The sequence below is a fragment of the Myotis davidii genome, unplaced genomic scaffold (genome assembly GCF_000327345.1).
Source record: "Myotis davidii unplaced genomic scaffold, ASM32734v1 scaffold573, whole genome shotgun sequence".
Taxonomy (NCBI): domain Eukaryota; kingdom Metazoa; phylum Chordata; class Mammalia; order Chiroptera; family Vespertilionidae; genus Myotis; species Myotis davidii.
In genome coordinates, this window is record NW_006285997.1 from 471,916 (window position 1) to 478,283 (window position 6,368).

A 6,368-nucleotide genomic window follows, 5' to 3' on the forward strand; every position below is an offset into this window, starting at 1 on the left:
CCGCCCCCAGCTCGGGGTCTAAGCCGAACGTGGCTTCGGCAGTGGTTGCTGGGTGCCTCCTCCCCCTCCTGCTGCCTGGGCTCCCCCCTTGGACCCTTGATTTGTTGCTGGTTCCCACGGGCACAGGGTGGGGTTGGCCGACGGCTTCCCCGCGGTGCATGCTGCCCTCCCACTGGTCCCTCGATGGCCTGTATTTTCTGTAAGTCGGATATTAGGTCTAGAGCCATGATTAGATTCAGGTTTGCTTGTTTATCTCTCTCTCTCTCTCTCTCTCTCTCTCTCTCTCGTTTTCATTGATTTCAGAGAGGAAGGAAGAGGAAGAGAGAGAGAGAGAAACATCAATGAGGAGAGAGAATCATTGACCGGCTGCCTCCTGCACACCCCCTACAGGGGATGGAGCCCAAAACCTAGGCCTGTGCCCTGACCAGGAATTGAACTGTGACCTCCTGGTTCATAGGTCGACGCTCAACCACTGAGCCACACCAGCCGGGCTGTTTATTCATTTCTTGGCAAGCACATCTCTTAGGAGGCGCATGTACTTTGGCCTTCCTTCCAGGAGGGTGTGTTGTTGGCTGCCCCCTGGTGGCTTCCGTGGGTGCTGTGAGCCGACCCCACCCTGCAGTCCCCAGCTCCTCCATGGGATGGCCTGAGTCCCCAGGGGTGATCACTGACTGCCTGGACCCACCCTTTCTCTTCGGAGTTGGGACAGGGCAACTTGTCTCATTCTGCCGTTGCTCCGACATCTCTTGGCGGCATCCTTCTAGCATGCGGACCTGTGATGACCTTGCCATGCAGCGGGCACAGAAAAGACAAGATGAGCGCTTGGTTCTCTCTCATATTTACCATTTTTAGAGGAGAACCTTTGTGTCTGTATTTATACCAGTTGATTCAATCCTATCAATCTCTATTCCAAAGGTTAGGGCGTTTCTTATCTCCATTCCAGGGAGTAAAGATTATGTAGCTTAAGCATGATTGTTCGTAGTTAAAGTGATTAATTACCCGCCTGGCACTTAGTGAAGGGGTTTTATTCCCTCCCTAACTTCAGGGGAAAATTCCTACCTGGGGAAACAACCTTTCTCAGAGAGGTGACCTTGGTTAAAACACAGCGCCAAGAAGGTGACCAAACATATTAAGAACAGTATGCCATATATGCCAGGTCCCTTGAAACAGCAAAGATGGACTGGCTCCCGGCACTTGCAGCCTGCAGAACGGAGTGAACTTGTCCCCACGAGTATGATTACAGACTCATTCATTTTCACACATTGGGCATCTTTCCATCCCTCTGCCGTTGTTTCTCTTTTTGGCTTCAATTGTCCTATCTCAGGCCACGCTGACCACTGTGTCCTTGCGCCGTGACCCCGACAGCCTTAGCTCGGGGTGGATGTTTACTCTCCGACCTTGTTCGCTAGTGCCTGTGGGGTGTTTGGATGGGCTCTCTGGGCATCCCGGCCGCTGGAGGACAAGTGAGCGTTGGGTGGAGGGCGCAGGGAGTGTCCCTAGATGTCCCACGCCGGCTCTCCTCCTCCCCCGTGGCGGAGAGAAGGTGAGAAGGTGGCTTTGCGGTGAGATCCACGTGGCAGGTCCTGATGTTCCCACGGAGATCTGGACCGTGTCTCCTGGTGTAGGGTGGAGTGGAGGACGGAGTGGAGGGTGTGAGCAAGACACTGACCACTTCCCGCCCCCAGTGCTCCCGTCACCATGCTCTCCACCTTCTGTCCTTTCCCTTCTCTAGCACGCAGGTGGTCACAGTGCTCACCTCTGAGGGACGCGCACAGGTGACCACGGGGATGCTCACAGGTGACCACAGGGACGCTCACAGGTGACCACGGAGACGCTCACAGGTGACCACAGGGTCGCGCACAGGTCAGCACAGGGACACGCACAGGTGACCACGGGGATGCTCACAGGTGACCACGGGGACACTCACAGGTGACCATGGGGACGCTCACAGGTGACCACAGGGTCGCGCACAGGTCAGCACAGGGACACGCACAGGTGACCACGGGGACACTCACAGGTGAACACAGGGACGGTGACCACAGGTCGCGCACAGGTCAGCACAGGGACACGCACAGGTGACCACGGGGACACTCACAGGTGAACACAGGGACGCTCACAGGTGACCATGGGGACGCTCACAGGTGACCATGGGGACGCTCACAGGTGACCACGGGGACGCTCACAGTTCAGCACAGAGACGCTCACAGGTGACCACGGGGACACGCTCAGGGAGTGGTGGCATCAGAGCGGCAGGTGGTCATGTCTCTGGGTTTGGCACGAAGTCTGAACCTGCTATTTTACTCTGTGCAGAGGTGACGGAGGGTTTTCTAAGAAAACACGGATTTTGTTCCATTTTCACGCTTCTGGTCTTGACCTGCCCGCCCTGGTGTATTGTGGGAACCGGAGAAAACGTTTTCTCAGCGCCTGGCGCCCCGTGCCCACTTCCCCTGCTGCTCAGCAGCGAGGCCTCGTGCAGCGTGGGCCGGTCTGGCCTGGCCGTGCGGAGCTCAGCGGGCGGTATTTGAGGAACACGCTGTTCTCCTTTTCTAGACTCATGGTTCCCAAGACCGTGCCTCCCGCTGGGTGGCGGCGCTGGGGTGCTCTCCATAGACCAGCAGACGAATCTGCCAGGCGGTCGAACGCTACACGCTTCACGTGCTGAACGCTAAAACGTTTCAGTGGCTTCTGGTGGAAACGTTACTGAACACGCAGCTGCCTCAAGCAGAGGCCGCCAAGCAGCGCCTCGCCTGCTCTTTGGGACTGATGAGTCAGCTGCCGCCGTGGAACAGGAGCCCCTCGCGGAGTGGCCTCAGACAGCTGTCCTTCTTCTCCCTGTCCTTCCTTCTCCCTGTCCTTCCTTCTCCCTGTCCTTCCTTCTCGCTGTCCTTCCTTCTCGCTGTCCTTCCTTCTTGGGGCCGGGCGGCAGGCTGCCGGGTCTCAGGGCCTCACCGGGGGCCAAGCCTAGGTCTGTCCCACCAGTGTCCATGCTGGGCCCCATCCGCTGGGGCAGAAACCCAGGGGGAGCTTTGCTTGCGGAGCTGGAGCGATGCAAGAGAGCCAACCCGCCTGCGGGAGCACGTTCCACGTCTCTGCGGCCATCCCACGGGGTCCTCTCCACCCTCCACGCGAGTCAGCTCTGAGCCTGGCCTCGTCCGTGAAGGCGGGGAGGGAGCGTTCGGCGAGCACCTAGCTTATCATGACAACCGGGTCATGGGCAGGTTGTCGGACACGGTTTCATGTCTGTGCGGTCCTTGGCCCCTGCACAACCCGCCCGGCAACCCTGCCTGTCCCTTGCTCCTCCTGTGCCTGCGAGGCTGTGAAGGGCGTGCGAGGCCGTGGAGAGTGTGCGAGGCTGTGAAGGGCGTGCGAGGCCGTGGAGAGTGTGCGAGGCTGTGAAGGGCGTGCGAGGCCGTGGAGAGTGTGCGAGGCTGTGAAGGGCGTGCGAGGCCGTGGAGAGTGTGCGAGGCTGTGAAGGGCGTGCGAGGCCGTGGAGAGTGTGCGAGGCTGTGAAGGGCGTGCGAGGCCGTGGAGAGTGTGCGAGGCTGTGAAGGGCGTGCGAGGCCGTGGAGAGTGTGCGAGGCTGTGAAGGGCGTGCGAGGCCGTGGAGAGTGTGCGAGGCTGTGAAGGGCGTGCGAGGCCGTGGAGAGTGTGCGAGGCTGTGAAGGGCGTGCGAGGCCGTGGAGAGTGTGCGAGGCTGTGAAGGGCGTGCGAGGCCGTGGAGAGTGTGCGAGGCTGTGAAGGGCGTGCGAGGCCGTGGAGAGTGTGCGAGGCTGTGAAGGGCGTGCGAGGCCGTGGAGAGTGTGCGAGGCTGTGAAGGGCGTGCGAGGCCGTGGAGAGTGTGCGAGGCTGTGAAGGGCGTGCGAGGCCGTGGAGAGTGTGCGAGGCTGTGAAGGGCGTGCGAGGCCGTGGAGAGTGTGCGAGGCCGTGAGGGGCGTGCGAGGCCGTGGAGAGTGTGCGTGGCCGTGAGGGGCGTGCGAGGCCGTGGAGAGCGTGCGTGGGTAGGAGAAGCACATTCTCTCTGGGGCCTGGGGGCTTCTCCAGGCGCTGAAACCTGTTGGTGGGCGTCTTGGACACGGGTAGCTTTTTTCTTTCCTTTCCCCTCCAGTGGTCGGCAAACGGCGGCTCGCAAGCCACATGCGGCTCTTGGCCCCTTGAGTGTGGCTCTTCCACAAAACACCACATGTGGGCGCGCACGTACAGTGCGATTGAAACTTCATGGCCCGTGCGCAGAAGTCGGTATTTTGCCACGGTTCATGGAAGTGGACGTTGCCTCGGTCAGTTGGTAGCTGACTTAGAAGACCCATGTGATGAACCCGCTGAGGAAAAGCGCAGATGCAAACGGGGACATTTGTGTGGGGGTGTAATTGGTGCTGATTATAATGATTGCTGATTTCCAGGTGCTTACCATGTCCACCAAGCAGGCCCCAAATCGACTGTCTCCATAATGAATGACGAGTAGCAAAGTGGCTTCTATTTGAACATGTTCTGCAATAAATTCCTTCTTAATTCAAAGTGTCTTTGTAACTAAATGACCTGGGCAGGATGTCACCATGTTTACAAAGTTGCATGTTTTTCAGATGCCTGGGGAGCACTGCCCATGCCTGGCAGTGCAGGGTTAGCATTAGCCTCTCCCTCCTCCCTTCTTCATGCTTAATCTCATTTAATTCTCACGGCTCTCCGTGATGGGAGCTCCATGCTGGGAGCTCCGTGGTGGGTGCTTCAGAACCTGTGCTGGCTGCTCTGTGCTGGGTGCTTCGTGCTGGGTGCTCCGTGCTAGGTGCTCTGTGATGGGAGCTCCGTGCTGGGTGCTCTGTGATGGGTGCTCCAGAACCTGTGCTGGGTGCTCCATGATGGATGCTCTGTCCTGAGAGCTCTGTGCTGGGAGCTCTGCTGGGTGCTCTAGAGCCTGTGCTGGGTGCTCTGTGCTGGGTGCTCTGCTGGGTGCTCTAGAGCCTGTGCTGGGTGCTCTGCTGGGTGCTCTAGAGCCTGTGCTGGGTGCTCTAGAGCCTGTGCTAGGTGCTCTGTGCTGGGTGCTCCATGCTGGGTGCTCTGTGATGGGAGCTCCATGCTGAGTGCTCCATGGCATTGTGTGCCACACGGATCCTCATCAAAGGGGGCTCGGCCATCGCCCGCTGCCACACGGCTGGGCTGGTGAGGGGTGGGCAGGGCCCCCCAGTTCCCCGAGGCGTCCTCAGGAGCACCACCTGCACCTCCCTGTGGCCGCCTCCTTGCCGTTGACCTGGGACTCTGGGGCCTCGGCTGGTGCTCCCTCTTGTCCCTCCAGCCTCGAGTTCGGGGACGGCTTTCTTTTCGTCTCGTGGAGAACACAGCCATCACGTGTGTGTTTCACTGAGTAGATGCTGAGTGGGCTCGTCAGAGGCGTGAGGGCGCTGGGCTGGGGACTGGAGCTGCAAAGGCCCGTTTGTTTCATTGCTGCGCACAGAACGCTGGAGGTGGCTGGTGAGAGGCATGAAGTGAGGAAAGTGTGGAAGTGAGTCACAGACCGTCAGGGTCCGTGGCCCCGAGGGCCCCGGAGAGTCCCCTGAGGGCTGGTCCTCCGTGTCCTAGACTCTCTGCCGGGTCTGCTCTGCGGCCACAAGGAGCCCCGTGGGCATGCGCCACCTTCCCTCCCTGAGGACGCTGCCCGCCCCCCACCTCCCAGCCCCCCTGACTCCCTATGATGACCCGTGCCCGCTAAGGCCTCGGTGCAGATACTTTCACACAGTCGCCGTGTCTGCCCCCTCCCCCACACGGCCCTGAGAAGTGGCCGTCACGTGGAAGCCGAGGCATGTAGGACACACGGCTCTGCAGGCCCCGTGGCTCCGTGAACCGTCCCTGGGACATGCCCTCCTCTCGGACTCGGGTTCCTCCTTCCTGTTTCGGTTCTTCTTTCTGGGTTTTCTCCGCCAGCCACTCCCTCGTCTCCGCTTCTCCGTCTGGTCTGACCCGTCTCCCCGATGGCACCCTCCCATCCTGGGACCCCCAGCATGGGCCTGGTGGGCCCTGGCGTACTGCCCACTTCTTCCCCATGGGGTTGTTTTTAATTCTCATCGATAAGAGTCTCACCTCTCCACTGAGCAACAGCCAGCCAGTGGTTTCCATCAGCTCTTCCCCCTGACCCCACATCACACTGTGGACATGGTTGATGATGTGAATGCAGGCGCATGGGAGCCCCTGGGAGGGTCCAGTGGCAGCTGGGTGTGCGGAGCCCGAGGGCGGGCGGTCGGACAGCGGTCACCTGGTGAGGAGGGATGCTGAGGTCCAGCCCCAGCGGGTCCAGGGGTCCCCAAAGGTGTGGACGGAGTCGGCGAAGAAGGAATGACACGGAGAACGCGTTCAGTTGATCAGCAGCCTTGCCAGGATCTCTA